Here is an 18192-nt window from a genome sequence, read left to right as displayed (position 1 = left end):
ATCATTTCAGCAATGTTTGGGGCAGAGAGATAGTTTAGTGTTGCTCAAATGACACCACCAGACTGTGCCCAAGGCTGTACATTAAGTACAGATGCCAGGAATCAGAAACAATTCTGGCAGCATTCTGTGTGCTTATTTACTGACCCCACAAACCTATCGGTTTCATCTATTAGCTGCTAAAAGCTTGGATCATTTTAGCACCTGATATGGACTGTTGTGAAGTTCGCTGTTCTCCCTGATTATAAAAGTCCAAAGTAGAAACGTGGAAAATCAAGGGCTTGAAGTGAGAAAATAATAAAAATTTTGTAATGAACAAGACCACTGTAACAAAGATCTGCTTTTATTTTGACTAAGGCTTGCTAACTACCAAGGGACACAGAGACACTGACAGATACCCCAGCTGTTAGGGTCTCTCCAGTTAGGGCTGCGGACCCTGGTGTTCACTTCACAGCTTCTTAATCCACCAGCTGTCCATGCCAACAGCATCTGCATGGTAACCCTGAGGAAGCCCACTTTGGAAACAGCTTCTCAGCCATGGAAACTTGGGAGACAGAAGGCCCATCATCCTTCATCTTCTTAAGGAGGGCTAAATTTTGTTTATTCCACCTAGTGGCATGTTCTTGGAAAGATCTCTCCAGTTGCTGCACTCCCACATCCTGGTAAAACCTCCGGAATTTCGGCTTGGACATGAGCAATGGTCAGCTAACAGTGTCTACATAAGCCGTTGTTGGGCGGGAAAGGACGCAGTGCAGGTGATGCAGAGGAACCTGAAAAACGCCCAGTTCTTGTTCCATCCATGCCTGTCTCCCTAACACTGAAAACAAGGTCCAGCCACAAAGATCACTAGAAAAATTTTATTTTTCAAGTGTTTCACTAGAGAGGAGCTAAACAAAACATGAAAAGTTGGAAAGCCTTCACTAAAAACAGTTCAGAAACAGATGTCCTGAGAATTTCTTGTTACCCCTCACACTCAGTCTCTGCCTTGTGCGATCCAATCTCTTCCTGCTTGTCTCCTCTCTTTTGTTTTCCATTTGTCTTCTAGCAGCCCTATTTCTTCTCTTCTTTTAAGGAATTTCCTGCAATTCCTCACTTCTTCCTTAAAGCTACTTCTATTTCCTTTTTTAAAAATATACTTCATGCGCTGGACTTCTACTGACCTGCTCAACAACAAAATAATATTTTTCTGCTTAGGAGCCCACCCCGAATCAGGGCCACCCACACCTCAGAGAAAGCCACCTTTATTCATGGCTTTGTTGCTCTTACCAACACACGGGGGCTGATTGCAAATGTATGAATCTATTCCCTCATTAGGCAGACCTAAGCCAATCCATGCATGATACTCCTCAGACAGCAATCATTGGTTCTTTCATTATAATTTTCATCCTATGATTGTGGTAAAAGTTCTCTCTTGTTTCTCCCCCCACCCCACTTCGGTTGCTACTGACATAGGAAGAAGGACAAAGATGAATTAATTGAAAAAAAAAGCCAGTCTGAGCCAGGCACAATGGCACACGCCTGTAATCCAGCACTTTGGGAGGCTGAGGCAGGAGGATCACCAAGTTTGAGTCTCACCTGAGCAACTTAGCGAAACTCCCCTGTTTCAAAATTAAAAAGTGCCCAATGCAAAGCCTCTGGGTTCAATCCCCAGTCTACAAAGAGAAAAAGAAGGAAGGGGATAGGAGGGAACCTGCCCTGGCTCTGAAATTTGTTCACATGACTCAGTAAATACACAATCATCTTTACAGGAGTAGATTTGAGTTTTTGTTACTTGCAATAAATTGGATCCAACATAATGCATTCTCCAAATCTCAAATCCCTATTAATGGTAATGCAATAAAGTGCACTGCATGATCAAAAGGCGATAGATCAGATAATGTGGAACATATCAGAGAATAGCAAACAAAACAATTTATTGTTCTATTTTTCACATGCTTAAATGCTCTGTTCTGGTTGAATGTGGATGTGCACGCTCTCCTCCTCTCTGAGAGGAAGAGACACCTGGAGGTGAAGAGCCAAGGCTTGCACTGCAGAGGGTATCTGTTCAGCAACCGAGACCCAGAAGGAAGATCCCACAGGCAGAAGGCACAGAGCTAACTCAGTGGCAGCTCTTACAATGAAACAAAGAAAAGACAGACTCAAGTTCCTGCTTCAGTTGTTTCCACCAGAAACTTATCAGGGATCACTTGAGAAGTCCAAAGTCAGAACAATCCCCCAATCTCAGGAGCTGCCCCATGATACAGATCTTCCAAACCAGCTGATTATGTTTAGTGACTTTAGGAGAGTGGATGAATCACATAGATTCTGATGACTATGAAGAGGAAGTTCTAATTTCTAGTGATGTGTGTGGATCAAACATTGGAATACCTGAAAATGCTACTTGCTTGACTTTGGGTTTCACTAACTTTTTTATCAGTTATAAAACAACAGTCTATTGGGGGGTATTAAGTCAGTCAAGGGGGAGAAGGCATACGTTATGAAACTACACAGGCACTAAGTTTACCAGTGCTTTAAATGCATAAAGATGTGAGGCTGGTAGTCAAAGGGAGTTGGTGATGGCTCCCAAGGACTGGGCCTGGTGAGTGGAAGGCCATATGAGGAGGACCAGCTTAGGAAAGAAACTAGTAAGCCATAGTCAAGGAAACCAGGGACTCAGAAGAGGGTCTGGCTAGACGTGGTGGTACACGCCTATAATCCCAGTAAATGGGAGGCTGAGGCAGGAGGAACACTGCAGTTTGGGACAGCCTGGGCTACATAGTGAATTCAAGGCCACCCTGAAGTACATAGCAAGGCCCTGTTTCAAGCCCTGCCTGCTAAAAGTACACAGAGAAGGGAAAATGGTGGCCACAAGCCACGTTTCAAAGGAACCAGTGTTTGGAGTGTTAGGTGCTACAGAAAAGCCAAGAAAGTTAAGCAAGAAAAGGAAAGCTGGGGTTGGTAATGAGAAGGTCTTCATCTCACAGCAATTTTCAGGACTGCCATAGTGGGTTTCGGAGTCAGTGGGAGGTGTGAGGCTGTGCCAAGATGATTCTTCTTCTAAGGAACTTGACCTCAGATGGGAAGAGACCTGGGGTGCTTGGTGCACAGGTGTGCTGTTTGCTCATTCATGTTTTCAGAGTGTGGGGATTTGAAAATGGAGGAGAGAGAGAGAATAAATGATGATGCAGGTGTGGGAGGCTGCGATACTGATTGTGCCCAAAGCAGCTGTAAGCCGGGCAGGCTGTGAAGCGTGAACCCTACAACTGGCTCTGTGTGGGCGTGCGTCGGCTGAAGCCTATGTGCCGAGGTCAGAGTAACTCGCTTGCAAATCCGTTCCTACCACCAAAACCTTCTTAACTAGAAGGACGATGTTCTAATTACAACCATATGTCTGGTCCATTCTGCTCCTAATTCGACTAGACTTTGTCTTGCCTTTTATGAGTCTTGCTTACGTTAATTTCCATAGAAACCGCACAACTGCGCATCCTCACACGTACTCCTGCCCTTGAGCGTAGCTTGTCTTTACCACAACTGATTACCAATAAAAGTCAGCGATGTGGACTAGCCAGCGCTTTTGTTGACTGCACCAGCACTGGTCGTCTTTCTATTGCTCTTAGATCTCCTAGGTTTTTGGTTTTTGGTATTTGCCGCCCCCCACCCCCACCCCGTCCCTCGCCTACACTGAGTACTGGAGCCTATGCAGAGGTTTCCAGTAACGTTTCAGGGGTGCCAGTATGAGGCCAATGTGTGCCTTCCATAAAATACCCAATCTTTCAAAAAGGTATTGTCATTGTCCCCCAAGTCCCCCAAAGCTCCTTCAGAGCTGGGGAGCATTCTGCCACATCATTATTTTTAGAGGTTCGCCTGTGACGGGATGGGAGGCAATTGTGGACTGTTGGGAGGAAGTGTCAAGGGACCATTCTTTGCAGTTGGTAAACTTGAAAATGCTTTTAGGCTTAGGAGCAAGAGCCAGTGGAAGAGAAGGAGGGATAACTGATATGGTAAGGTCCTTGATGAGATTGTGGAAACTGGAGAATTATTATTATTGTTATTGTTTTGTAGTACTGGGGCTTGAACCCAAAGTGTTCATGCTGAGTTACATCCCCAGCTCTTTTTAATTTTTTGTTTTAAGACACGACCTTGCTATGTTGCTAAGTTGCCTGGGATGGGCTGAAACTTGTGAGCCTCCTGTCTCAGCCTCCCAGAGTACTGAGACTACAGGCCTGTGCCACCACACCCCACTCTACGAATGCGTATTAATTCCATTTGCTCTACCTTAGCATCCTCTTCATGCATCAGATCGAATTTTCAAGTGTCATAATTTTATCAGTTGAAAAATACTCTATATAATCCCCCCAATTTTTCATTCTAAAATTTTATCTCTACAGCTTTGTCCACATCACTGGTTCATCTGTCAATTCCATTTTATTTAGGGTACAGAGGACAAATCTTTGTCAAGTGTCAGCTGCCTGAGTTCCTGTAAGGAAAGTTGCATTCTTGGTGATGAACTGCCCCCTAAGCCACCAGTTTGGAAACTTTCTTTTTAAACCTCATTCATTCATTTTGATTTGACACCCTCCTGATAAATACTACTCACAGGTGCTCAGAGAAATTTTAAAAGCCAATTTTTCAGCCACCTCGTGAGTTGAAAAGTACATGGTCTTGACCTGGAATTCTTCCAGACAGTCTGCAATGTGAAGTGACTTAGGCAGCTATGAATTAGTCACAGATTATAGCTTGTTTGGTTCGTTTTCCGGGGGACTCCTGCCAATAGGGGTGACAATTTTTTCTTTTCTTCAGTTTTTAGCATTCAGTGTGGCAGTAAAAATTATTTCTGAGCAATTTTACTTATTTTCCAGATTTTGCTTTTACTTGGATTGTTTTTCAATAATGGCTTTAGCAAGCTTTCCTCATTTCTTTGATGTCACTGGGACAATCACCAAGTGAGTCTTCATAGTTTTAGCTTTGCAGCATTTTCAGAATGAAAGCTATCTGTGGAAATGAAGAGCTCCATAACAGAGCGTACAGTCGAATTGCCCCCTTGCCTTTGTGGACTGAAGGAAATTATGTGCATGGTTCATAGGGCAACTTAGTTTAGGGCAGCCAGTCAGAATATCATCTGTTTTGTGTTGGTGCCTTTGAGGAGAATCAGTGAAGCAAAGGTCATGTGTTTCCTCCTTGATATGTATGATCATTCAGTCTGAAGCCTGGGTTATCTGCTGCTTTGGGGATATCAGAGCTTGGAGTATGGTTTGTGTCCCAGAGCAGAAAGTATGCTCACCCTCATTTTCTGGAAGACCTCCAATCTTGCTTCACAGTTTAAGGTGAGGACCAGTGATGACAAGTGGAGCCAAAGGATTCTCCGGACCCCTGATAAGGTGACTCAGTTTCATCCTACCATTCTGGGGGACAGTGTCAGCTTTCTGCTGTTCAGAGCCAGACCCTTCTCTGTAGGTGGGATCCTCCCCTCTTCCCACCTCATAACCCTGCATACTGGGGACCCCTGAAACATTACTGGAAACCTCTGTAACAGGTTCCAGTCTACTACTCAGTGTACAACACAGGCCTGAGGAAAAAAAATCTAAAAGACAGAAATAAGAGAGACAGAAAGTGGGGCACTAGGATGACCAGTGCTGGTGTAGCTGACAGAGGCCAGTCCTTTGTCATGGATGGCTAGTGCAAGCCACTGATTTTTATTAGTAATCAATAGGGGCAACGTTGAACTATATATGAGTATGAAAGTCATACAGTTTCTATGGAAATTAATAATTATATGAAGAAATTGAGCTCTGTGAACTGTTAGTGGGAAGGTAAAAATGGTACAGCTGCTGTGGTGAATATTATGGTGAATCCTCAAAGAAAAATTTTTTTTGTACCCCGGATCAAACTCAAGACCTTGCCCTTGTTAGGCAGGCAGTGGCACCACTGAGCTAAATCCCTGGCCCTCCTCAAACAAAAATTTTTTTAAGCAAAATTACCATAAAATACAGCAACTTCACCTTGGTAAAACACCCCCTTAAAAATATTGAGAGCAGCTGCCTGCCTGTCTGCGATCACCCGGCGGCGTGCGCGCGAGCTCCCGGCCTGCGCGGGAGCTCTCGGCCTGCGCGACAACAGACCCAGGAAGGACCCAAGGACCCCAGAGGGGGTTTTTTTCAGCTGCCTGCCTACCTGCCTGTCTGCGATCACCCGGCGGCGTGCGCGTGAGCTCCCGGCCTGCGCGACAACAGACCCAGGAAGGACCCAAGGACCCCAGAGGGGGTTTTTTTCAGCTGCCTGCCTACCTGCCTGTCTGCGATCACCCGGCGGCGTGCGCGTGAGCTCCCGGCCTGCGCGACAACAGACCCAGGAAGGACCCAAGGACCCCAGAGGGGGTTTTTTTCAGCTGCCTGCCTACCTGCCTGTCTGCGATCACCCGGCGGCGTGCGCGTGAGCTCCCGGCCTGCGCGACAACAGACCCAGGAAGGACCCAAGGACCCCAGAGGGGGTTTTTTTCAGCTGCCTGCCTACCTGCCTGTCTGCGATCACCCGGCGGCGTGCGCGTGAGCTCCCGGCCTGCGCGACAACAGACCCAGGAAGGACCCAAGGACCCCAGAGGGGGTTTTTTTCAGCTGCCTGCCTACCTGCCTGTCTGCGATCACCCGGCGGCGTGCGCGTGAGCTCCCGGCCTGCGCGACAACAGACCCAGGAAGGACCCAAGGACCCCAGAGGGGGTTTTTTTCAGCTGCCTGCCTACCTGCCTGTCTGCGATCACCCGGCGGCGTGCGCGTGAGCTCCCGGCCTGCGCGACAACAGACCCAGGAAGGACCCAAGGACCCCAGAGGGGGTTTTTTTCAGCTGCCTGCCTACCTGCCTGTCTGCGATCACCCGGCGGCGTGCGCGTGAGCTCCCGGCCTGCGCGTGAGCTCCCGGCCTGCGCGACAACAGACCCAGGAAGGACCCAAGGACCCCAGAGGGGGTTTTTTTCAGCTGCCTGCCTACCTGCCTGTCTGCGATCACCCGGCGGCGTGCGCGTGAGCTCCCGGCCTGCGCGACAACAGACCCAGGAAGGACCCAAGGACCCCAGAGGGGGTTTTTTTCAGCTGCCTGCCTACCTGCCTGTCTGCGATCACCCGGCGGCGTGCGCGTGAGCTCCCGGCCTGCGCGACAACAGACCCAGGAAGGACCCAAGGACCCCAGAGGGGGTTTTTTTCAGCTGCCTGCCTACCTGCCTGTCTGCGATCACCCGGCGGCGTGCGCGTGAGCTCCCGGCCTGCGCGTGAGCTCCCGGCCTGCGCGACAACAGACCCAGGAAGGACCCAAGGACCCCAGAGGGGGTTTTTTTCAGCTGCCTGCCTACCTGCCTGTCTGCGATCACCCGGCGGCGTGCGCGTGAGCTCCCGGCCTGCGCGACAACAGACCCAGGAAGGACCCAAGGACCCCAGAGGGGGTTTTTTTCAGCTGCCTGCCTACCTGCCTGTCTGCGATCACCCGGCGGCGTGCGCGTGAGCTCCCGGCCTGCGCGACAACAGACCCAGGAAGGACCCAAGGACCCCAGAGGGGGTTTTTTTCAGCTGCCTGCCTACCTGCCTGTCTGCGATCACCCGGCGGCGTGCGCGTGAGCTCCCGGCCTGCGCGTGAGCTCCCGGCCTGCGCGACAACAGACCCAGGAAGGACCCAAGGACCCCAGAGGGGGTTTTTTTCAGCTGCCTGCCTACCTGCCTGTCTGCGATCACCCGGCGGCGTGCGCGTGAGCTCCCGGCCTGCGCGACAACAGACCCAGGAAGGACCCAAGGACCCCAGAGGGGGTTTTTTTCAGCTGCCTGCCTACCTGCCTGTCTGCGATCACCCGGCGGCGTGCGCGTGAGCTCCCGGCCTGCGCGACAACAGACCCAGGAAGGACCCAAGGACCCCAGAGGGGGTTTTTTTCAGCTGCCTGCCTACCTGCCTGTCTGCGATCACCCGGCGGCGTGCGCGTGAGCTCCCGGCCTGCGCGACAACAGACCCAGGAAGGACCCAAGGACCCCAGAGGGGGTTTTTTTCAGCTGCCTGCCTACCTGCCTGTCTGCGATCACCCGGCGGCGTGCGCGTGAGCTCCCGGCCTGCGCGTGAGCTCCCGGCCTGCGCGACAACAGACCCAGGAAGGACCCAAGGACCCCAGAGGGGGTTTTTTTCAGCTGCCTGCCTACCTGCCTGTCTGCGATCACCCGGCGGCGTGCGCGTGAGCTCCCGGCCTGCGCGACAACAGACCCAGGAAGGACCCAAGGACCCCAGAGGGGGTTTTTTTCAGCTGCCTGCCTACCTGCCTGTCTGCGATCACCCGGCGGCGTGCGCGTGAGCTCCCGGCCTGCGCGACAACAGACCCAGGAAGGACCCAAGGACCCCAGAGGGGGTTTTTTTCAGCTGCCTGCCTACCTGCCTGTCTGCGATCACCCGGCGGCGTGCGCGTGAGCTCCCGGCCTGCGCGACAACAGACCCAGGAAGGACCCAAGGACCCCAGAGGGGGTTTTTTTCAGCTGCCTGCCTACCTGCCTGTCTGCGATCACCCGGCGGCGTGCGCGTGAGCTCCCGGCCTGCGCGTGAGCTCCCGGCCTGCGCGACAACAGACCCAGGAAGGACCCAAGGACCCCAGAGGGGGTTTTTTTCAGCTGCCTGCCTACCTGCCTGTCTGCGATCACCCGGCGGCGTGCGCGTGAGCTCCCGGCCTGCGCGACAACAGACCCAGGAAGGACCCAAGGACCCCAGAGGGGGTTTTTTTCAGCTGCCTGCCTACCTGCCTGTCTGCGATCACCCGGCGGCGTGCGCGTGAGCTCCCGGCCTGCGCGACAACAGACCCAGGAAGGACCCAAGGACCCCAGAGGGGGTTTTTTTCAGCTGCCTGCCTACCTGCCTGTCTGCGATCACCCGGCGGCGTGCGCGTGAGCTCCCGGCCTGCGCGACAACAGACCCAGGAAGGACCCAAGGACCCCAGAGGGGGTTTTTTTCAGCTGCCTGCCTACCTGCCTGTCTGCGATCACCCGGCGGCGTGCGCGTGAGCTCCCGGCCTGCGCGACAACAGACCCAGGAAGGACCCAAGGACCCCAGAGGGGGTTTTTTTCAGCTGCCTGCCTACCTGCCTGTCTGCGATCACCCGGCGGCGTGCGCGTGAGCTCCCGGCCTGCGCGACAACAGACCCAGGAAGGACCCAAGGACCCCAGAGGGGGTTTTTTTCAGCTGCCTGCCTACCTGCCTGTCTGCGATCACCCGGCGGCGTGCGCGTGAGCTCCCGGCCTGCGCGACAACAGACCCAGGAAGGACCCAAGGACCCCAGAGGGGGTTTTTTTCAGCTGCCTGCCTACCTGCCTGTCTGCGATCACCCGGCGGCGTGCGCGTGAGCTCCCGGCCTGCGCGACAACAGACCCAGGAAGGACCCAAGGACCCCAGAGGGGGTTTTTTTCAGCTGCCTGCCTACCTGCCTGTCTGCGATCACCCGGCGGCGTGCGCGTGAGCTCCCGGCCTGCGCGACAACAGACCCAGGAAGGACCCAAGGACCCCAGAGGGGGTTTTTTTCAGCTGCCTGCCTACCTGCCTGTCTGCGATCACCCGGCGGCGTGCGCGTGAGCTCCCGGCCTGCGCGACAACAGACCCAGGAAGGACCCAAGGACCCCAGAGGGGGTTTTTTTCAGCTGCCTGCCTACCTGCCTGTCTGCGATCACCCGGCGGCGTGCGCGTGAGCTCCCGGCCTGCGCGACAACAGACCCAGGAAGGACCCAAGGACCCCAGAGGGGGTTTTTTTCAGCTGCCTGCCTACCTGCCTGTCTGCGATCACCCGGCGGCGTGCGCGTGAGCTCCCGGCCTGCGCGACAACAGACCCAGGAAGGACCCAAGGACCCCAGAGGGGGTTTTTTTCAGCTGCCTGCCTACCTGCCTGTCTGCGATCACCCGGCGGCGTGCGCGTGAGCTCCCGGCCTGCGCGACAACAGACCCAGGAAGGACCCAAGGACCCCAGAGGGGGTTTTTTTCAGCTGCCTGCCTACCTGCCTGTCTGCGATCACCCGGCGGCGTGCGCGTGAGCTCCCGGCCTGCGCGACAACAGACCCAGGAAGGACCCAAGGACCCCAGAGGGGGTTTTTTTCAGCTGCCTGCCTACCTGCCTGTCTGCGATCACCCGGCGGCGTGCGCGTGAGCTCCCGGCCTGCGCGACAACAGACCCAGGAAGGACCCAAGGACCCCAGAGGGGGTTTTTTTCAGCTGCCTGCCTACCTGCCTGTCTGCGATCACCCGGCGGCGTGCGCGTGAGCTCCCGGCCTGCGCGACAACAGACCCAGGAAGGACCCAAGGACCCCAGAGGGGGTTTTTTTCAGCTGCCTGCCTACCTGCCTGTCTGCGATCACCCGGCGGCGTGCGCGTGAGCTCCCGGCCTGCGCGACAACAGACCCAGGAAGGACCCAAGGACCCCAGAGGGGGTTTTTTTCAGCTGCCTGCCTACCTGCCTGTCTGCGATCACCCGGCGGCGTGCGCGTGAGCTCCCGGCCTGCGCGACAACAGACCCAGGAAGGACCCAAGGACCCCAGAGGGGGTTTTTTTCAGCTGCCTGCCTACCTGCCTGTCTGCGATCACCCGGCGGCGTGCGCGTGAGCTCCCGGCCTGCGCGACAACAGACCCAGGAAGGACCCAAGGACCCCAGAGGGGGTTTTTTTCAGCTGCCTGCCTACCTGCCTGTCTGCGATCACCCGGCGGCGTGCGCGTGAGCTCCCGGCCTGCGCGACAACAGACCCAGGAAGGACCCAAGGACCCCAGAGGGGGTTTTTTTCAGCTGCCTGCCTACCTGCCTGTCTGCGATCACCCGGCGGCGTGCGCGTGAGCTCCCGGCCTGCGCGACAACAGACCCAGGAAGGACCCAAGGACCCCAGAGGGGGTTTTTTTCAGCTGCCTGCCTACCTGCCTGTCTGCGATCACCCGGCGGCGTGCGCGTGAGCTCCCGGCCTGCGCGACAACAGACCCAGGAAGGACCCAAGGACCCCAGAGGGGGTTTTTTTCAGCTGCCTGCCTACCTGCCTGTCTGCGATCACCCGGCGGCGTGCGCGTGAGCTCCCGGCCTGCGCGACAACAGACCCAGGAAGGACCCAAGGACCCCAGAGGGGGTTTTTTTCAGCTGCCTGCCTACCTGCCTGTCTGCGATCACCCGGCGGCGTGCGCGTGAGCTCCCGGCCTGCGCGACAACAGACCCAGGAAGGACCCAAGGACCCCAGAGGGGGTTTTTTTCAGCTGCCTGCCTACCTGCCTGTCTGCGATCACCCGGCGGCGTGCGCGTGAGCTCCCGGCCTGCGCGACAACAGACCCAGGAAGGACCCAAGGACCCCAGAGGGGGTTTTTTTCAGCTGCCTGCCTACCTGCCTGTCTGCGATCACCCGGCGGCGTGCGCGTGAGCTCCCGGCCTGCGCGACAACAGACCCAGGAAGGACCCAAGGACCCCAGAGGGGGTTTTTTTCAGCTGCCTGCCTACCTGCCTGTCTGCGATCACCCGGCGGCGTGCGCGTGAGCTCCCGGCCTGCGCGACAACAGACCCAGGAAGGACCCAAGGACCCCAGAGGGGGTTTTTTTCAGCTGCCTGCCTACCTGCCTGTCTGCGATCACCCGGCGGCGTGCGCGTGAGCTCCCGGCCTGCGCGACAACAGACCCAGGAAGGACCCAAGGACCCCAGAGGGGGTTTTTTTCAGCTGCCTGCCTACCTGCCTGTCTGCGATCACCCGGCGGCGTGCGCGTGAGCTCCCGGCCTGCGCGACAACAGACCCAGGAAGGACCCAAGGACCCCAGAGGGGGTTTTTTTCAGCTGCCTGCCTACCTGCCTGTCTGCGATCACCCGGCGGCGTGCGCGTGAGCTCCCGGCCTGCGCGACAACAGACCCAGGAAGGACCCAAGGACCCCAGAGGGGGTTTTTTTCAGCTGCCTGCCTACCTGCCTGTCTGCGATCACCCGGCGGCGTGCGCGTGAGCTCCCGGCCTGCGCGACAACAGACCCAGGAAGGACCCAAGGACCCCAGAGGGGGTTTTTTTCAGCTGCCTGCCTACCTGCCTGTCTGCGATCACCCGGCGGCGTGCGCGTGAGCTCCCGGCCTGCGCGACAACAGACCCAGGAAGGACCCAAGGACCCCAGAGGGGGTTTTTTTCAGCTGCCTGCCTACCTGCCTGTCTGCGATCACCCGGCGGCGTGCGCGTGAGCTCCCGGCCTGCGCGACAACAGACCCAGGAAGGACCCAAGGACCCCAGAGGGGGTTTTTTTCAGCTGCCTGCCTACCTGCCTGTCTGCGATCACCCGGCGGCGTGCGCGTGAGCTCCCGGCCTGCGCGACAACAGACCCAGGAAGGACCCAAGGACCCCAGAGGGGGTTTTTTTCAGCTGCCTGCCTACCTGCCTGTCTGCGATCACCCGGCGGCGTGCGCGTGAGCTCCCGGCCTGCGCGACAACAGACCCAGGAAGGACCCAAGGACCCCAGAGGGGGTTTTTTTCAGCTGCCTGCCTACCTGCCTGTCTGCGATCACCCGGCGGCGTGCGCGTGAGCTCCCGGCCTGCGCGACAACAGACCCAGGAAGGACCCAAGGACCCCAGAGGGGGTTTTTTTCAGCTGCCTGCCTACCTGCCTGTCTGCGATCACCCGGCGGCGTGCGCGTGAGCTCCCGGCCTGCGCGACAACAGACCCAGGAAGGAAGGTAGCCGCGCGGGCGCCCTTGAAACACCCACACGACCCCCCCCCCCGTTCTCAAAACTCCTGATCGGGCCAGTCCTTAGACCAACTCTGCAGAGGCATAGGTTCCCATGAAGGGTAGTTTTCTGAGCTCCGAACTTTGATCATCTTTAAAGAAAGGGCAGGGGAAACCTGTAATAGAACGGAGTGGAGTTCAACCCTGAGGGTAAGGAAACTAAAGTTAGGCTTTGTAGATTGTGTTCAGTCTCAGTCGTGAGGAACAGCCATTGGCTAGCTATAACCAGGGGATTGGGTTCCGCATATGACTGTGCATGTGGTATAATATGAGATCAGAGATAGCCTGAAAGAGGACCTTCAAATTCTTTTTCTTTCCCTCTCTCTTGTCTCTTTTTTCCTCTTTCCACCCTAAAATTTCTTTCTTTTTTCTGTCCTGTCTCTCCAACTCAGTCTCTTGCTCCACCATAGTGTCCCTCATCTCCCTTTTTATTCCAGTTCCTGAAGAACTCAGACTTCTTTTTTTATTTTTTGTTTTTAGGACGGGTTTCTCTTTATGTTCTTTTCTCCAGTCATTTTACCTCACTCATGGCTCTGTACCTTCAAGGGAAGGCAAGCGCCTGTTACTGTTAAGGGGATATATTCCTGTCCTTATTCCTGCACTCTCTCTATCCCCCCTGAACTTAATAGCTTTGTAAAGATAGTAAGGTAATTCTACAACCTCTGGATTCACTTCAAACCTGCTCTAATTCTTTCACTTATCTAATCCTCTTGTTCTAAGTCGAACCCCCCATCCTAAATGGTAAAGATGCCATATTGAAAAGAATATTCACTGCAAACATACTATGAGCTGCTTCTTGAAATTAATCTAATTCACATGAGTTAAAGGTGATACATTAATGACTACCATAAGTGGTCAGTTGGCAAGCTGTGCCTGATCCTATTGGGCTGCTGAATGTATCAATTGGGACAAAGAGTGGTGATTGATTTAAAGAGTTGTTTTCTCTGATATTATGAAAACGAGAATGTCTATGAGTCATTAGAAACTCAAAAGCTAAAACGCAACTATATTAGGAAGATTTAAGTAATACCCAGAAATTAAAGAAGGACAACCCAACAATAAAAATAAAAATGAGAAAACACTTAAGCAAGACACAAAAACAAATATCCAGTTCACCAATAGCAAATAGTAGGACAAATGAGGATGAAAAGTCTGATAGTGAACCAACAGGACTCCCTGGACCCATAGCACAGGAGGTAACAAAATTGATCAATCAGGCTCTAGAAAAATTCAAATCAGAAATAATTTCCCAGCTAGCCAGAGAGATGATGAGCAAAATAGAAGTCATGATTCGAGACTCTAGAGCAGAAACTGAGAAAAAAATAGATGAGCTCAAGACTGTGATAGAAGCCATGAAGACTCAGCATAAGAAAGACATGGAAACAATGAATGCCCAACAGAGGAAAGAAATGGAATCCATAAAACAGATTCAAACAGATATCCAGGAGATTAAAAACTCTATTGAAAGTGTACGAAACAGAATAAAAGATTGCGAAGATAGAATTTCAGATATAGAAGATAGGATAGCAGTCAGTGACCGTGAAAAAAGAGGTCTATTAAAAACAGTAAGGGATCATGAGAAATCAATCCAACAACTCCTAGACGATACAAAGAAAAATAACATAAGACTGATAGGAATTCATGAAAAAACAGGAGAAAACACAAATGATATAAAAAAGCTCTTCACAGAATTAATGACAGAAAACTTCCCAAACAGAAGGGAAGAATTAGACATACAGATAAGTGAGGCATATAGAACCCCAACTAGCCACGATCAAAAAAAATCTACACCTAGACATATAATAATCAAGATTCCAGAAATCCAACAGAAAAACAAAATACTACAAGCAGTAAGAGAAAAGAAACAAATCACATGCAAAGGGAAGCCCATTAGAATCACAGCAGACTTTTCAACACAAACCCTTAGGTCAAGGAGAGCCTGGAGTGAGGTATTCCAAGTCCTAAAAGAAAAGAATCTCCAACCTAGACTTTTGTATCCTGCAAAACTCTCTTTCAAAATAGATGGGGAAATAAAATACTTCCACGACAAAGAGCACCTGAGAAATTTCATGAACACCAAACCAGCACTGCAAGGAATTCTAAACAATATCCTAGAAAAGGACAACGAAATTCACAATAACATGAGGCCCAACAGACCAAATCAAATAGGCAAGGCAAGAAACTAAAAGGAGATGGGAGAAAAAGTAAAAAGAGTCAACAAATGGACAAAAACATGACAAGAATAAGTCAAAATATATCAGTTGTAACCATCAATGTTAATGGCCTCAATTCACCAATCAAGAGAAACAGATTGGCAGAATGGATTAAGAAGCAAAATCCAACAATATGTTGTATACAAGAAACACACCTAGTGCAAAAGGAAGTCCATAGACTGAAAGTGAAAGGATGGAAAACAATTCTCCATGCGTCAGGAGTCCAGAAAAAAGCAGGGGTAGCAATCTTATTCTCAGATAAAGTAAATTTCAAACCAAAACTCATTAAGAGAGACAAAGAAGGACACTACATCCTTGTAAAGGGAACAATTCAAGAGGAAGAGCTGACAATCATAAACATATATGCACCAAATATAAATGCCCCCAACTATATAAAACAAATATTAAGTAACATGAAAAACCAAATAAGCACTAATACAATTGTAGTGGGGGATTTAAATACCCCACTATCACAAATTGACAGATCTACTAGGCAGAAAATCAACAATGAAATAATAGAACTGAACCAAGCTTTGGAACACATGGACTTAATAGATGTTTATAGAGTATTCCACCCCCAAAAACCAGAATATACATTCTTTTCGGCTGCACATGGATCATTCTCCAAAATAGACCACATACTGGCTCACAAAACAGGTCTAAATAAATGCAAAAAAATTGAAGTCATCCCCTGTTTATTATCAGATCATAGTGCAATCAAACTAGACATCAATAGCACAAGAAACTATAGAAACTTCACAAGCACATGGAAACTGAACAACACTCTCCTAAACAATCAATGGATTACAGAGGAAATTAAAGAAGAAATTAGACAGTTTTTACAAATAAATGAGAATGCCAATACAACATACAGGAATCTTTGGGACACAATGAAAGCAGTTCTACGTGGAAAATTCATAACATTGAATGCCCACACTAGGAAAACAGAGCGGGCTCAAATAAACAACTTAACGATGAAACTTAGACTCCTAGAAAAACAAGAGCAAGAAAAACCCAAAGCTCGAACAAGAGAGGAAATTATAAAGATCCGAGCAGAAATCAATGCAATTGAAATTAAGAAAACGATACAAAAAATAAATGAAACAAAGAGCTGGTTTTTTGAAAGAATAAATAAAATTGACAAACCCTTAGCTAATCTTATCAAAAAAAGGAAAGAAAAGGCTCAGATCCATGCAATTAGGAATGAAAAAGGCGAAGTCACAACAGATCCGAAAGAAATCCAGAGGATCATGAACACCTACTTTGAGAACCTGTACTCTAATAAAATGGAAAACACAGAAGAAATGGACAGATTTCTAGATACTTATGAATTACCAAAGTTGAACGAAGAAGATAAAAACATTTTAAACACCCCAATCACAATCAGTGAAATTGAAAATGTAATTAAAAACTTACCAACAAAGAAAAGCCCAGGCCCTGATGGATTCACTGCTGAATTTTACAAGACATTTAGAGAAGAACTACTACCATTACTCTTCAAACTTTTCAATGAAATTGAAAGAGAAGCTATACTTCCAAATTCATTCCTGGAAGCAAGTATCACTCTGATTCCCAAACCAGAGAAAGATACAACCAAAAAGGAGAACTACAGACCAATCTCCTTAATGAATATAGATGCAAAAATCCTTAATAAGATACTAGCAAACAGAATACAGAGGATTATTAAGAAGATCATCCATCATGACCAAGTCGGATTTATTCCAGAGATGCAAGGGTGGTTCAACATACGAAAGTCAGTGAATGTAATACATTATATTAACAAAGTCAAGGACAAAAACCATATGATCCTCTCAATAGATGCAGAAAAAGCATTTGATAAAATTCAACACCCATTCATGATAAAAACCCTGCAAAAAATTGGAATAGATGGTCTATACCTCAATTTAATAAAGGCTATTTATGAAAAACCATCAGCCAACATCATATTGAATGGCCAAAAACTGAAAACCTTCATGTTAAAATCAGGAACAAGACAAGGATGCCCACTATCGCCACTTCTCTTCAATATAGTTCTGGAAACATTAGCCACAGCAATTAGACAAGAGAAAGAAATTAAAGCAATAAAGATAGGAAAGGAAGAAGTTAAACTATCATTATTTGCTGATGATATGATACTCTACATTGAAGATCCAAAAAACTCCACCAAAAAACTTCTAGACTTAATTGACAGATTCAGTAAAGTATCTGGATACAAGGTGAATACCCAAAAATCAATAGCCTTTCTATACACAAATAACAGACAGACAGAAAGAGAAATAAGGGAAAAAATTCCTTTTACAATAGCATCCAAAAAAATGAAGTATCTAGGAATCAATCTAACAAAAGAAACAAAAGATCTCTACACTGAAAACTACAGCACTCTGAAAAAAGAAATCGAAGAGGATATAAAAAAATGGAAAGATATCCCCTGCTCCTGGGTAGGAAGAATCAACATAGTGAAAATGGCCATACTACCGAAACTGCTATATACATTCAATGCAATGCCAATTGAAATTCCAACACTATATTTCACAGAACTAGAAAAAAGAATCCAAAAATTCATTTGGAACCACAAGAGACCTAGAATAGCAAAAGCCATTATAGGCAACAGTCACATGGCACCAGGTGTAACAATTCCCAATTTGAAACTATACTACAAAGCCACTGTGATAAAATCAGCATGGTACTGGCAAAGAAATAGGCCTGAGGATCAATGGAACAGACTGGAAGACACAAAAACAAATGCAGATGTACTCAGCTACCTCATCTTCGACAAAGGAGCTCACCATCCTCAGTGGAGGAAAGATAGCCTCTTTAATAAATGGTGTTGGAAAAACTGGATATCAACCTGTCACAGATTAAAATTAGACCCTTATCTTTCGCCATGCACTAAATTAAAATCCAAATGGATTAAAGATCTAAATATTAAAACAGAAACATTAAACTTGCTGGAAAGTAAGTTAGGCAGAACTCTGGAAGACATTGGTATAGGAAAAGACTTTATGAACAAATCCTCAGTAGCACGGGAACTAGCAGAAAGAATCAACAACTGGGATCTCATCTTACTAAAAAGCTTCTGTACTTCAAAAGAAACCATTAGCAGAACTAAGAGACAATCTACAATGTGGGAAAAAATTTTTACCAGCTGTACCTCAGACAAAGGACTATTATCAAGGATATATAAAGAACTCAAAACAATCAGTCCCCCCAAATATAAAGACCCGATCCAAAAATGGGCATCCGAAATGAACAGACATTTCTCATACAAAGAAGTGAAAGCAGCAA

At 49.8% G+C, this 18192-nt stretch overlaps 1 protein-coding gene across 1 annotated transcript in view; it reads right to left on the bottom strand.

The window, feature by feature from the left end:
* The window catches only part of Calhm4 (calcium homeostasis modulator family member 4), a 134229-nt gene that overhangs the window by 75166 nt on the left and 40871 nt on the right, over window positions 1-18192 (bottom strand). The gene's annotated exons all lie outside the window — the stretch shown is intronic.

Source organism: Fukomys damarensis, unplaced genomic scaffold (assembly GCF_012274545.1).
Source record: "Fukomys damarensis isolate Sample0158 unplaced genomic scaffold, DMR_v1.0_HiC HiC_scaffold_14, whole genome shotgun sequence".
Classification (NCBI taxonomy): Eukaryota; Metazoa; Chordata; class Mammalia; order Rodentia; family Bathyergidae; genus Fukomys; species Fukomys damarensis.
This window is presented reverse-complemented; position numbering and strand designations above follow the sequence as displayed.